Below are 15,901 nucleotides of genomic sequence, written 5' to 3' on the forward strand. Positions count from 1 at the left end.
TCCTAAAAACTTTAAAATTTCATTTTAAAAAGTTACAATTAGCATGATAAGTGAAAAAGTGTTTTTGATTTATTTTAAATTTTTGAAATTTCACCTGCCCGCTGGATATGGATGGCCTAATGGTTGAGGTTGGAGATGGGAAACACTTAAAAACAACATGGATGGCCTATCCTGCTCCCTTGTTTATTTGATAAGTCCTACCGTATATGACCGCGTATAAGCCGAATTTTGAGGACCAGAAAAAAGATTCTGTAGAAAGGGGTCGGCTTATCCACGGGATACACTTTCATGATAGTATTTTTCAGATCGTGATCGGTCAAAAACATCGCCTGAATGACGGTCCGTTAGATAACAACTTCCCGAAAGTTTGGAAGTTGCCACGACTAGAGACATTATTGTTATAAATTATCAATAAAGTTATTATTATACACCAATGTTGTCATTATTAAAAAAAAAGTTATGCATGTTACTACTTCCGATAATAAGTTTTCAATTGAATGTTCAAAGTTTATCATTCTTCGTAAACTCCGCGATCTTTACATGTAACAATATATGTAATTCACAGCTATAATATATAATCCCCAAATGAAATCGCCAATAGCTATTACGTACGTTTTGCAAAGTTCATAAATTGATAGTGAACAAGTGTCTACCTTTATTGAAAGAGGCAAATAAACAACTGTATCGGCGAGTTATTCCGTTCGCCATTTGCAAAAACATGTGATCAGCTGTTTCCTGTGACGTCACAAACGGTGACCACTGTGATTGCTTCCTGTTGTTTAAAGCAACACGGTACACAAGGAAATGAGCATTGATAATAACGGGCCGATTGGTATTGTCATGTTGTTTACACAAACATTTTCAAGTTGTGGGTGCTTAGCGATCGTGTTGGGAGTAGGGGCTTAATTCCTTTGTTTTCGAGAGATTAGTTTATTAAACTGGAGAAGCCTGTGAGTAAGTGATGGTCATTCAATGTGTTCATAGTATGATAGTTTATTTAATTCAATTGGATTAACATACAATAGTGGTGTAAGGGGGTTATAAAAGTTGGTATATTTTTACTGACTGACATTCTCATCATGAGTTTGAAACGAAAACGCCACGCTTACGATGCTGAATTCAAACTGCGCGTCTTCGCACTAGCCGATATATTTTCTCACGGGATCATAATTCTATATGCACCGATTCACAAAATGGCGCTTCGTTGTTGATGGCAACATATAACGATCATTATGAGATTAAAAAAACCCACGAGAAACAGCTTCCCACATTATGAAAGTGGATGACTGGTTTGTTAAATCTTTATTAGAAATAATAATGACTTTTTCAATATAATTACAACGTTTTTCATCTTATATTTTTGAATATCTGCGAGTACCGGCACATGTCTTGCAGTCCGACTTCGCAGTGTTTTTTGCCTTTTAATTCCTGGTTCGGCTTATCTGCGGGTCATACCATTTTCTTTCGTATTTCAATGGTCAAATTAATATATGATAAACTTGATATGACCCCTTCAAACACTAGTAACCACATACTTGTTCAGTGTGAGACATTGTACAACAGTGATTGTTTAACATTATAAATATCTCTCTACCTGCTGTAACAGTGGCCAGTACCCATTACCACAGGCATGTTATATCCTGACCTGTCTGTGACAGGCCAAGTCTGCCCCACTCCTCTGTAAACCCCCCCCCCCCCCCCCACCCCCCCCCCCACACACACACCTCTGTAACCCCGCCCCACTCCTCTGTAGCCCCACCCCACTCCTCTGTAATCCCCGCCACACATTTGGCAACAATTCCTTCACCACATGGACTCCTGACTAATCCCTAGCCTACTTCATGGAGTCATAAATGACCCAATAAAAAACGTTGATTTATTATCAAGGACCTATTTTTAAATGATACACTAAAGAAGGATTAGGCTCCACTGTTTTCAATTAAGGTCTAGACATTTTCTCTATAGTGCCCTGCATGGAAAAGAATATATTAAAAAAATCTCTAATGGCACACCCGCCCTCCTAAGCCATGTAGTGAGGTGAGTGAGTTTGGTTTTACGCCGCTTTTAGCAATATTCCAGCAATATCACGGCGGGGGACACCAGAAATGGGCTTCACACATAGTACCCATGTCGGGAATCGAACCGGGGTCTTCAGCGTGACGAGCGAACGCTTTAACCACTAGGCTACCCAACCGTCCCCCTAAGCCATGTAACACACTAAATTGCATTTATTTTTAACTAAGAATAAGAAATGATTTTACAACTCAAATTTAATTTATGTACTTAATTGCCAAAAGGCGAAACAGCAGTAAGAACTAAATGGATTGCTGCAAATCAGTGATGCCACCAGATGTCTGCATGTCCTGCCCTACCAGTAGCACCAACCACTCACACAATAACACAAAAATATAACTAAAAAAAAAAAATTTTCCCTACCAGTCAGTTTTGAAAGAAGTCATGTGAAACAACACTATTTATCAACTGGTCCTCCTCCTAGCATGTTTAGTGTTTTATGCTGGATTGTATAAAAATAAATAAGCACACACCATGAAATAAAATGGTGTTTGTAGCACTTGGCTCAATCTTGTTAAGAGTAACAGTTTGCTTTTACTGCTGGTCCCAAATACATTTAAAAAAAAATATTATTAGGTTGCTAGGCAACTTCTCAGCAAATCACACAAAACATATTTGTCAAGCAAGATATTATATAAATTTACAAATAATTAAATAATGTGACTCAGTGACTCAGAAATTCTATTACTGTTCCAATCACCTGTTGAGCAGTGTACATGGAGCCTTCGTCTACTCACCAGGGGCTCAACCACTGGCGTGACTTTGCCCTGCAATATATATAGGCTACGCAACACCCACCACTACTAACACATGTACACATGGCTGTCGTTCCAGATTTATCCTGTTTATTTACATTTGTTTGATGTGTTCATGTCCGTGGTCACTCCTTGTACTGTGACATTCAGAGGGAATATGGTCCAAGACGTTTTCACCATGGAGATACAACACAGAATAAGCGGTACTGGAAATGGAGTGAGATCTGATTTCACCATTACAAAAGTTCTAAAGTGGAATTCTACCATCCTAGGCTTACTCAGTCTCAAAAATATATAATTTTTATACAAAAAACCCCCCCAACTTCATTTAAATTGAAAAGGAGCCCCACTGAGATGGGAGGATCTGTTGAAAATCTAGACTTGCTTCACTTAGGGGTATATCATTACAAGCAGCACTGGGTGGAAGGGAAAATATATAGTTCAGGGACTGTGAGACAGTCTACAAGTCACCTTGCATGACATAAAATGAAAATGTGCTCAGATTACCACCCTTAACATGAGATGCCTGGACTGTGTCATCGTGGTACTCACTGTTCGTGACCAAGCAAGCAACTTGATTGATAACATACACCAAACATTACATCATGTTTATAGTTGTTGGGTTTCGGTCATTGGGTTGGGTTGGGTCATTGGTATAAGGATCTATACTGTAACATCGCCTTTACAGTATTCTGGTGAGGTGAAATTGGTTTTAACCTCGCGTCCAAGATGTTTGCACTTATATATATATAGCGACGTGCATGCATGTGTGTGTGTGGCTGCTTATACTAGTCCGGACTGATGCCGATTTATAGTGCTAGCCCACTGAGATACCATGCCGCAGTTTAACATGAATACCACTCAGACACAGTATACTGACTCCGAGCCGACCAGTCCTTGTTTTAGCCCGTTAATGCCGAGCGCCAGGCAGGGTAACAACAAGTACCATCTTTTAACGTCTTTTGGTATGACGCGGCTGGGGATCGAACTCCGGACCTTCCGCTCTCCGGGCGGACGCTCTACCACTACACCATGGAGGCGGTCCTTTACAGTATTAAAGAAGTTGTTATCCATAAATTGTGTCTACTTTGTCATCTGTCAATTTCTAAGTAATGCCTATGAAACAATTCATTATTACTGAAGCCCTAAATCAGAGTGAGAAGGTGCCCTATATCAGAGTGAGAAGGTGCCCTAAATCAGAGTGAGAAGGTGCCCTATATCAGAGTGAGAAGGTGCCCAATATCAGAGTGAGAGGGTGCCCTATATCAGAGTGAGAAGGTGCACTATATCAGAGTGAGAAGGTGCCCTATATCAGAGTGAGAAGGTGCCCTAAATCAGAATGAGAAGGTGCCCTATATCAGAGTGAGAGGGTGCCCTATATCAGAGTGAAAAGGTGCCCTATATCAGAGTGAGAGGGTGCCCTATATCAGAGTGAGAAGGTGCCCTATATCAGAGTGAGAAGGTGCCCTAAATCAGAGTGAGAAGGTGCCCTATATCAGAGTGAGAGAGTGCCCTATATCAGAGTGAAAAGGTGCCCTATATCAGAGTGAGAAGGTGCCCTATATCAGAGTGAGAAGGTGCCCTAAATCAGAGTGAGAAGGTGCCCTATATCAGAGTGAGAAGGTGCCCTATAGAGTGAGAAGGTGCCCTAAATCAGAGTGAGAAGGTGCCCTAAATCAGAGTGAGAAGGTGCCCTATATCAGAGTGAGAGGGTGCCCTATATCAGAGTGAGAAGGTGACCTAAATCAGAGTGAGAAGGTGCCCTATATCAGAGTGAGAAGGTGCCCTATATCAGAGTGAGAAGGTTTAGTCTTTAAGTGTGGCCCCTGCTGGACCTTCTTTTCCCCTTGAACATGCTGGACCCTTAATTAACTATGTTTATATGTTGAAAATAGTTATTGTGCGTTAAGAAACCAGTCAGAGGTATAATATCCATTCTAAACTATCTTTCAAGTTTGTATCAATATGTCAACATAAAATCAAATATTCAGTCATAAGTTGAGACTGAAAACCATGGAAAACTATTCCATAAAACATCGAACATTGAGTTTAACCATACATTAGCCAGGGTTAAGACATGAAAGGTTTTATCATATTTATTATGTTCAATGCAAATTCACTCATAAACAACGTCTAACTAAAGCTGACTACAGATCCACATCATGGAGAGCTATGGTAAAGTGGTGGCCCTGCTGTACAATGATAATTGCAGATAAAATACCATTACTGACATTTAGTCATGCCAGTCTTTTATTGGGCCCTGTTATGAGGGCTTAAACCTGTCTAAACTCACGCAGTCACTCAGGTGTGACACACACACAGAACAAGATCAATGGTGAAATTCTTTACATGAAATTTGACACTTCCATGGCTAACATTGCCAATGTCACGGTATGCTGACCGTCGATCAGCGATAAAAATGCATACGACTTGCCCTGCTTACTGAAGTGAGTGAGTGAGTGAGTGAGTGAGTGAGTGAGTGAGATTGTTTAAGGCTGCACTCAATATTCCAGCTATATGATGTGGGTCTGGGCCAGGCAATCCTATGATTGACATCATGAGCATCGATCTAATCAATTGGGGTACAATTCCATGCATCAAGCAAGTCAGGGCCTCAGCCTGAACACCAAATCTTGTTAGTTGCCTCTTATGACAAGTATGGGTTGCTGAAGGATAATTCTAATCCACATTTGTGAGTGTTTATATGTTGTGTAATGCTGCAATCAGCAATATTCCAGCTACGTGATGGTGGTCTGTAAATAGCTGAGTCTGGACATGATAATCCAGTGATTGATATCATGAACATCGATCTATGCAAATGGGATACGATATAAACTGAGTCATAGAGTCTGGCTACCAAATCCCATTAATCACCTGATGTGACGTAAAGCATTAACTCACTCACTCACTCATTAATCACCTCTTATGACAAACATGCACTGCTGAAGATGAGTTGTAAGCTGGATCTTCAAGAGTACACGACTGAGTGAGTAGATGGGTATTGGGTGAGTGAGTGAGTGAGTGAGTGAGTGAGTGAGTGAGTGAGTGAGTGAGTGAGTGAGTGAGTGAGTCACCCAACCAGCCAGGTGACACGTTGTGACACCCAACCAGCCAGGTGACACGTTGTGACACCCAACCAGCCAGGTGACGCGTTGTGACACCCAACCAGCCAGGCGACGCTTTGTGACACCCAACCAGCCAGGCGACGCTTTGTGACACCCAACCAGCCAGGCGACACTTTGTGACACCCAACCAGCCAGGTGACGCGTTGTGACACCCAACCAGCCAGGCGACGCTTTGTGACACCCAACCAGCCAGGCGACACTTTGTGACACCCAACCAGCCAGGTGACGCGTTGTGACACCCAACCAGCCAGGCGACGCTTTGTGACACCCAACCAGCCAGGCGACGCTTTGTGACACCCAACCAGCCAGGCGACGCTTTGTGACACCCAACCAGCCAGGCGACGCTTTGTGACACCCAACCAGCCAGGTGACACTTTGTGATCACCCAACCAGCCAGGTGACACTTTGTGACACCCAATCCACATTGGTCCGTCGTTTCAACCAGCATGGTGGACTAAGTACCTATTGAGCCCACAATCACCATGAGGACTGTCCACACAACGCGCCTTGTTCATATTTGTCACATGTAGAACATGTACCTCCTCCATACATTGTTTGCATGTATCATGTTCAAATGTTGACCAGGCAATCATGAACACACCAGAGTCACTGAAGTAAACGAGTTATGTTTGTACCACTTACAGCACGTTAAGCAATCATGGGTGACACCAGTAATTGGCCCATGTACAGTACCCACATGAAATAAAAACATTGCCCGCTTCACAAAGTGAAACTCGACAAGACAAGCAAACACCAAATCCACTCAACCACCCTGCAGCCCCTGACCTTGACCAGCCACATGTTTATTGCTTTTAACATGAATGAACTGGCATTCAGCATAAACTAGACTGACACCAAGTCTATGAAAACATTTCTTTCAAATATTTGTAATTTATTTCACATCAGAACCTTTCCTCCACTACTCTTTCAACAGTGGAATCAAGTCATCTAGACTTGCTTCAGTTTGATCTAGACTTGCCTAGTCTTTCCGTAAATAATAAATAAAAATAAAAATTCTCCAGTAATGGCGCAGGACTTTGCCAAAACACTACTAAGCTGAAGCATCCAAATTAGTAGAATTAGTAGAACTAATATATATATGTAGCGAGTGAGTGAGTTGGGTTTAACGTCGCTATGAACAGTATTCCAGTTATATCACGGCGTGACTGCCTAATGTGGGAGGAAAGCTCAAAGTGATGCAGGTGTCCGACGTTTACCACTTCCATGAAACCCACGAGCACGGGAATCATGGGGTATCGTGCTGACAAACCTAGAAACATAATCGGGGCGAACCGGGATTCGAATCCACAAACATAAGTTTCTGGCGTGCCCAAGGGACGCAACTCTGCACAGCGAACCGTGGCGCCTTAGACGACTGGGCCACCTGCGCCTCCTTTCAGGATGTAGGTTGGTGAGTTCACGTCACAGTCCAGCTTGTCAAGTCCTGAGCATCTGCTACAGACTTAGTGAATCAATCATGACATGTTTCCAGCTCACAGGCTTTTTTCATAATCAGTGAAATATTTGTGTGTGTCAATCATAGATCATCTTTCCGACAGCCAGTCAATATTGTATACAGAACAGCACACAGAATCAATGTGTGACATCAAATGAAATATATCAAACGTAATGGCAGAACAATCATATTAATGACCAGTCGACAGCCTGTCAGCAAGGATTGGTTTTAAAAAGCTAACAACTAGCTAATCAGGTTCAATACAGACTAATTATTGATCATCTTTCCACAATGATGTATGTAAATATCATCCTTGTGTCCACAGTTGTTTCTGAGTAAACATGGTAAACCTGTCTGTATTGGGTGGTCCAGGCCAAAACATCAAACATGGGCAACATATTTATCATTAAATATTGGATGGAATATTTGAACCTTGTATCCCTAGAGGTTTCTGAAGAAGCATGTCCCCACTGAACTAGGACAGATGGATGGACGAACAGAGCCCAAGTGGCACAGTCGTCTCTCTCTGCGCACGCAAGCACACAGAGAGAGAGAGAGAGAGAGAGAGAGAGAGAGAGAAAGAGAGAGAGAGAGAGAAGAGAGAGAGAGAGAGAGAGAGAGAGAGAGAGAGAGAGAGAGAGAGAGACTTAATGTGGAAGAGGATAGCCTGCATCACATGACTTTTACCGTGACTTTCATGAAACCCACGAGCACGGGTATGGACAATAATTGTCCATACTTGATTCAAACCCACAACCATATGTTTCTAGTATGTACAAGGGACACAATTCTGCACAGCAAATTTCGGCATCATAGATGACCGGACCACCCAAGCCCCCTATCATGTACTGAAAATGAGGGATAGAAAGACATATTTGTTTAAGTCTGCCATGCACTCAAAACTAATGTTTAGATGTGCCCATTGGAAATATTACATGCTACAAAGAGAATAAATAATGTCAATCCACCAAGGATAGATAATAAGCTGTTTGGAAGTGTGATTCCTTCCTTTTCACTGAGACAGATAACACCTTTTTGGATTTCCAAATACCCAATTCTATCTTATGAATCATACCGTGAATACAGCATGCTGATCATTTTCCATGTTATTTGTGGTTTCTGAACTTTCATATGATAAACACAGCCACAAGGTCTTTATTGTTTACATCCTGATTTCTCAATGTGTCCTGGCAGTGGAATCTTAACTAGGCCATTATGACTCTAACTGTGCCATCTGAACTTGAATACAAAGAATGTCAAACCCTCAATGTACAATGCTTTCATCATAATCCTCCATTATTACAAATAAACATATCCTGCATCTGCAGAAAAAATTGAAGTATGTCAACAAAAAAGTGTTGAAAAGAATTATTAGCTGGTAATCGGAACCACTGACAACAGCTACATAACGAAATGCCGGAGTCTATCGACTTTATCTCTCGATCCCCCTTATGATCGGCAGCATAGAATAAATTAAGAGCAAGTATTAATCAATGAAGATGTTCTACAAGTCTCATAGCAAGAAATTCCTACCGAATCAATTACAGCTGATTGATCCAAAGATCAAGGAGATATACACACAGCTTAGTCTCTAAGGCGCAGGCGGTGCATGCTTGCGTTGCTATTTACGGTCGCATCTCTACGAGCTCCCATGCACACACATACATGTACAATGCTGCATCACAGATAGCGCTGACAGCACTCACTCCAAAATAGACTCAGATGGGAACTCGCTGAGTGGGATACAGAACTTGGTCACAGACCCAGGGGAGATTTCAGCTGGAACTTGGCGTGCACTACAAATGATGCAGTACGCATTTGTTTGTTTGTTTCTTTACTTGTTTGTTGTTTAATGCCGCATTCAGCAATATTCCAGCTATATGACGGTGGTCTGTAAATAATCGAGTCTGGACCAGACAATCCACTGATTGATATTATGAGCATCGATCCATGCAATTGGGATTGATGACATGCATCAACCAGGTCAGCAAGCCTCAGACCACCCGATCCTGTTAGTCGCCTCTTATGACAAGCATAGTCACCTTTTATGGCAAGCATGGGTTGCTGTAGACCTATTCTATCCCAGATCTTCACAGTTTGCAACTTCATCTCCTGATTTATAAGTTCGAAGCCAGAGCCTAGGAAAATTCTGTTCAGTCAAGCAGAATCAGCAAATAGGACACATTATTACATAAATTCTTCTGAAAATGATCCAAGGAGTCAAGTCCTGGCTAGTCACTAGTCTCAGGGGTTCTTGGCCCAGGCGGCTGATGATGTTGAATATGTATGTACACGTTGAAACAATTGGGTTTAATGTCTCTGTGGATGCTATTTCAGTACCGGTAATACCGTATTCGACATAATAAGCGCACAGGGCGCTCTCAAAATTAGAAATAGGGGGCTCTTATTAGAACGTTATTTTGGTAAAAAAAAACAGAATTGAAAGATAAATTTTGTGGTTTATGCTGACAGCCTGAAATGTTTATGTACGACAGATGTATTTTTTCAGAATTAAATGCCCATAATTAAGGGTGCATATAATACACGAGTGCGTATTATACGCGAATAAATAAGTCTTGTGTACATTGATCAATCAGAAGGGGTGCTAATTGGGATTGTTTACTGCGCCAGTATCTTAGCAAATGTCGCCATGGGCGCTTATTAGAGCGGGGCGCTTATTACGTCGAATACGGTACTGATAATTCAAAACAAGTATTTCGTATTTTCGTATCAGTTGTGTATGTCAGTGTATTGTGGGAGGCAAGTTCTGTAGATAGGCTGCACACTATTGTGACCCGTGAAGATCAGGTGGCTGCTATCAACTTGTAACGATCTGATATCATTGTTTTTGATGTAATACTAGTAAATAATACTGAAGTGATTTATTTCGTTTGTTGATTGTTTCCTTATTTTGATGGTACAAAATTAATGCGCATAAAATTAATACGACCTTCCGTCACATTAATATTCTGCTCGCATTAATTTCCTGTTTTACAGTAGGTCTTCAGCAACCCATGCTTGCTGTAAATGGTGACTATGCTTGTCGTAAGAGGCGACTAACGGGATTGCTGACTTGGTTGATGCATGTCATCGTATCTCAATTGTAAGGATCTATGCTCATGACGTCAGTCACTGCATTGTCTGGTCTAGACTCGATTATTTACAGACTTCTGTCATATACATGATATAGGTGGAATATTGCTGAGTGCAGCGTTAAACAAACAAACAAACAAACTTACAAACTGGTCTAGAAGGTGTGTGTGCGTGTATGCATGTGTGCATGTGGGCTTGCCTTTTCATGTTAATTGGAGCAGGGCAAGCAAGCATGCAGGCACATGTGAAAAATAATTCAGAAATTAATTGGTTCAGAGGCTGTGAGACAAACTACATCCAGCCCTGCTTGACTGTTATTGTAGTGACACCTGTGAGGGCCTGGCTCCAACTGAATGTGTCCCTGAAGTAAAAACACTGTTACAGAGGTGGAACCTTTTCATCAAGAGGAAGATGTTCACCAAATATTATCTTCATTCTACCTCGTTGTAACACATTTTATCAACCCTTTTTTCCTTCTGACCTTTTTTCTTTAAATAGTTAATATTAATAATTATGAAGTTCACCTACCTAGAATTCATATATTCTAACGCGGAACAGAGTCAACATTTTGGAAGAATTCTGCCTTATAACGAGGTGGTGTGGCAACCTCCTTGACTGTTTAAAGAGGCGGACAGAGCTATAAATAGCTCTTTCCAATTGATGAGCATGTAAATGGAGGTCTTGGGGAAACCCAGTGAACATTGGTCTCTCTTAAACAAACAATACATTCTGGATAACTTGACACTGCAGAAATAGCGCATCCTTAGGCAACTAGAAAAACAGCATCAAAGAAAGGGCGCAGTGTTCTCAGCCAGAAATTCTAAATAAAGCCTAGCTAAATTAGATTTTGTATGTGTGAAAGAGCCAGCGAATAATATTTAATGCAGTATCAGCACTTTCACATCTCGTCACTGTACCATGAGATGTATCAGCATTTAGTAATCATGGTTATGGCGCCTTTGTAGCAGGAATGAGCCGACAGGCAGCAAGGATGCCATTGGAGGGTTGTGAGGCATCAAGAACAAATATTGACAGAATTGTTATTCCATTAATTTAGTTTAAGTGAATAAGCATCTTAGACAATACTTAATGAATTAATATTGTATCATGCTAGAGTGGAAATATCTTATTGTTTTATTTTGAAACTTTGACATAATACACGCTGTTTCAATATAATTGAGTGAGTGAGTGAGTGAGTGAGTATGGTTTTACGCCGCTTTTAGCAATATTCCAGCAATATCATGGCGGGGGACACCAGAAATGGGCTTCACACATTGTACCCATGTCGGGAATCGAACCCGGGTCTTCGGCATGACGAGCGAACGCTTAACCTCTAGGCTACCCGACCGCCCCTGTTTCAATATAAAGCACCACTGACAAACTTTTATGTATGTTTGTTGTTTAACGCCGCACTGAGCAATATTCCAGCTATTCCAGGTCTGTAAATAATCGAGTCTGGACCAGACAATCCAGTGATTGACATCATGAGCATCAATACACACAATTTGGATACAATGACATGCATCAACCAAGTCAGTGAGCCTGACCACCCGATCCCATTAGTCGCCTCTTACGGCAAGCATGGGTTGCTGAAGACCCATTCTCAAACCGGATCCACTGTACCATGAGATATATCAGCATGCAATAGTTAGTAATCAGGTTGTGGCGCCTTCGGCGACAGGTGGCAAGGACGCCATCTATTAGAGTTGTGAGGCATTGTGGACAGATATTGACAGAATGTCATTCCATTATTATAGTTTACATGGAAAAGCATCTTTGACAATCCCTTAACTTTACATGATTCAGTATGATGTTAAATCTTGTGTCCCTGTGACCATAGCAGTAATTTTTTATATTTTTATAAAAGTCGAACATTGTATCTGTTTTAGTATTTATGATGAATTTCATTACTGTAGTTGTATTATTTAAACTTTATTTCAATATAGTGAATTTCAAACCTCAACATGCTTAAGTTGGATGTGACTTTTAAGTATGCTCTAAAGTTGGCTGTGAATTTCAACCCAAAAGTTGGCTGTGAATGAATAAAATATTTGAAATAATTTGGCAAAAAGTGAGTCAAGGTCGTTGTCAATTTGAAAAAGGTCAATCAGTTCCTTCAGAGTGTTTTCCATTACGTGATCACTCATTATTCAACATCAGATGGTTACCCCTCACGCTTTTCCATCCATGAAAAAAATCCCTGGTGATGCCAAATGCTAATTCATGAACCAGGGATGCATGTATCTGTTTTAATTCACATCACATACTAATTACTGTGTTAAAAAAAAATGTCTACTGTAACAGTGAGTGAGTGAGTCTGGTTTTATGCCGCTTTTAGCAATATTCCAGCAATATGTCCGGGGACACCAGAAATGGGCTTCACACATTGTACCCATGTCGGGAATCGAACCCGGGTCTTCGGCGTGACAAGCGAAAATATTAACCACTAGGCGACCCGACTGCCCCTGTGTATTGGAACTAACGACATGTGAACTAAGTTAAGCCGCTCGATCTTTGACATCACCATATGTTTTTTCTGAGCACCTTCTTTGTCAGTTTTCTAAGTGCGCAGCGTGCTTATTACGGTGAATACAGTACTCAACATTTCTTTCCAAGCTGTGAATATTTCCCTCTTCGCTTATTGATACAATAACACACAGTGTGGATTTTATTATGAAACGGGAAATACATTAACAATTTTTCCAAAGACGAGGATATACATTCAAGTTGGAAAAGAGTATGAAATTAATACATATTTTTCTGCTTTGAGTCAGATGGGTATCATGATACTGTGAACTACAGGTAGCCTTACCCGGAGAGCCATTACAGTAGGAAGTCAAGGAGCATTGGAACTTCTCCCTCTTGCCAGATTAAGTACCAGGAACTTTTTCATTCATATCAGGTAGTTGAAATTTATCTCTTCTTTCTCATGACCTGCTAGCCCCTAATATTTAAAAAGAAAATTCAACTCAAATTTCTCTCCTCCGATGGATTCCAAGTTTTTGCACACACCATTATGACTGATTGTATCCGATTCCCAAGGGAACCTAGTCGTGGCATTCCTTGAGACACAGGGGGCGTGGCCAATGGAGGTCACGTGGTACAATCAACTTTTTTTTCTAGATTCTAGTCCACTAAACATGCTAAAGAATATGAAGAATAAATGACAGAAATATCAAAATGTGGTCATCCCTCTGTACCATGTGAGTTTCATGAGAAACAAAAATGTGTTTAACTGTCCTTACCTATAGGTACTCAAAAAGCTAGAGTTATGACACTCTCTGACATTGACAACGCCTGTATATCATACACACATCCCTTCCTCCAACAATCAATACCAATAGCCTAGTTAGTCCTCATAAAGTGTTGGTGGGACTCTCTCAGGTATATGTCACATTGCTCTCGGCTAAATCAATGCCAGTTCCAGCAATGCTGTCATCAATACACACCTCATTGTCATCACACTTTTTCCCAACAAACTACTAGTAAACATGGCAGAAGTGTGTTATGATTCATAAACGTTAGATGTAGCCAAACGAGAAAACACACAAAAACATATTATATCTACTACTAGAATTTCCTGAATTAACAACAGCCATCATAAGATGACAAATCCACCGAGGGCCCACAATAGCAAAAGGCACCACTTCAGACCCTGGTTAATACATGTACCAAATTTGGAAGAAAACGCTGTCACAGTTTTCAAGTTATGCTCTGGAAACAAAATACAGATGGACGGACAGACAGAACAGATGATGACTATACAATAGTTGGTTGTTAACATAGCACTCGGCAATATTCCAGCAGTCTGTACATGCTGTGGTGAGGTGAGGTGAGGTGAGGTGAGGTGAGGTGAGGTGAGGTGAAATGGGGTTTAACGTCGCGTCCAAGATTATTGCACTTATATAGCGACGTGCATGCACATGTGTGTGTGTCTGTGTGTGTGTGCGTGCGTGTGTGCGTGCGTGGGTGCGTGGGTGCGTGGGTGCGTGGGTGCGTGTTTGAAATGTAACACCATTGGTTTACGTTATAGGATTCTATGGATTCTGTACTGGGGACCTATTTTTTGTATTTTGTAAACTTTGTTGTTGAATGAATTGTGTTTTGAATGACATGAAAATTTGATCAATGCTAACACAAGCAACCAACAAATGCAACTAACACAAACAGCTGCCAGTGCTGAATAGATGTTTCCGTAACACGTTTCATTGATGCATGCTTCTATTTATAGCTGGTGACATGTGTCAAGGTCAAACTTGTAATTACATTCACATAATCAATACCGTATTAGACATGATCGTGACCACAGACACTCCAGGCAGAGGAGTCTTCAGCATGTGCAGGTACCACTCGGGGCACTTTCCAAACGTATCAAATTAACATCAATAAAGCAAGCATTACTACTGCCAGTCACACTTAAACTATTCACAGGGTTTGTTTTACAATCCCTAATCCTGTTTATCTATCCATTTACAGAGTAATTAAGTAATTAAAATCATGTTTAGATTTACAGAATTAAATAATAGATATACAGAATAAATAATATTAAAATAGTAAATTAAATAATTTCAGAGGTTGTCAAGGAGGTGTAATCAGCATTTATGTAATATGCTTGAACCCTATATGTGTGTCTGAGTTTGGGTTGTCAGACAGCCTTCCAAGGAAGCTGCTTGGTGCCCTGGTTAGGTTGGTTGGTTGGTTTGTCATTAAACGTCGCACTCAGCAATATTCCAGCTATATGACGGCGGTCTGTAAGTAATCGAGTCTGGACCAGACAATCCAGTGATTGATATCATGAGCATCGATCCATCCAATTGGGATTGATGATATGCATCAACCAAGTCAGCGAGCCTGACCACCCGATCCCGTTAGTCGCCTTTTACGACAAGCATAGTCGCCTTTTACCGCAAGCATGGGTTGCTGAAGATCTATTCTACCCTGGATCTTCACGGGTCCCCTGGTTAGGATCACTGTTCGCTATCATTATTTATACATTATTATATTTTAACGCCACACTCAGCAATATTCCAGCTATGTGGTGGCAGTCAGTAAATAATCAAGTCAATCCAGTGATTGACATCATGAGCATCAATCTACTCAATCGGGATACGAAGACATGCATCAACCGAGTCGGCAAACCTGACCACCCGATCCCATTAGTCACCTCTTACAACAAGCATGGGTTGCTGAAGATCTACTCAACTGGAACATGACGACATGCAACATGAAGTCAGTGAGACTGACCATTAGTCACCTCTTACAACAGAGCTGTTGAAGACATAAATAACCGGGATCTACATAGAGTACAGTGAGTGTGTAAGGTTTAATGTCACTTTGATCGCCTCTTACAACAAGCATGGGTTGCTGAAGATCTACTCAACTGGAACATGACGACATGC

At 41.1% G+C, this 15,901-nt stretch overlaps 1 protein-coding gene across 3 annotated transcripts in view; it reads right to left on the reverse strand.

Annotated features, from left to right (window-relative positions):
- LOC124133913 (plasmolipin-like) overlaps positions 1 to 15,901 on the reverse strand; it is a 48,635-nt gene that overhangs the window by 5,458 nt on the left and 27,276 nt on the right. Inside the window, exon 1 of one of the 3 annotated variants that reach the window (XM_048397509.1) lies at positions 654 to 711. The exons of the other annotated variants lie outside the window; for them this stretch is intronic. The gene's annotated coding sequence lies outside the window, so the exon portion shown is untranslated. Of the gene's footprint in view, positions 1 to 653; positions 712 to 15,901 lie in introns of those variants that run through there. 3 annotated transcript variants of the gene reach the window in all.

The sequence above is a fragment of the Haliotis rufescens genome, unplaced genomic scaffold (genome assembly GCF_023055435.1).
Source record: "Haliotis rufescens isolate VD_foot unplaced genomic scaffold, xgHalRufe1.0.p SCAF_17, whole genome shotgun sequence".
NCBI classification, from domain to species: Eukaryota; Metazoa; Mollusca; class Gastropoda; order Lepetellida; family Haliotidae; genus Haliotis; species Haliotis rufescens.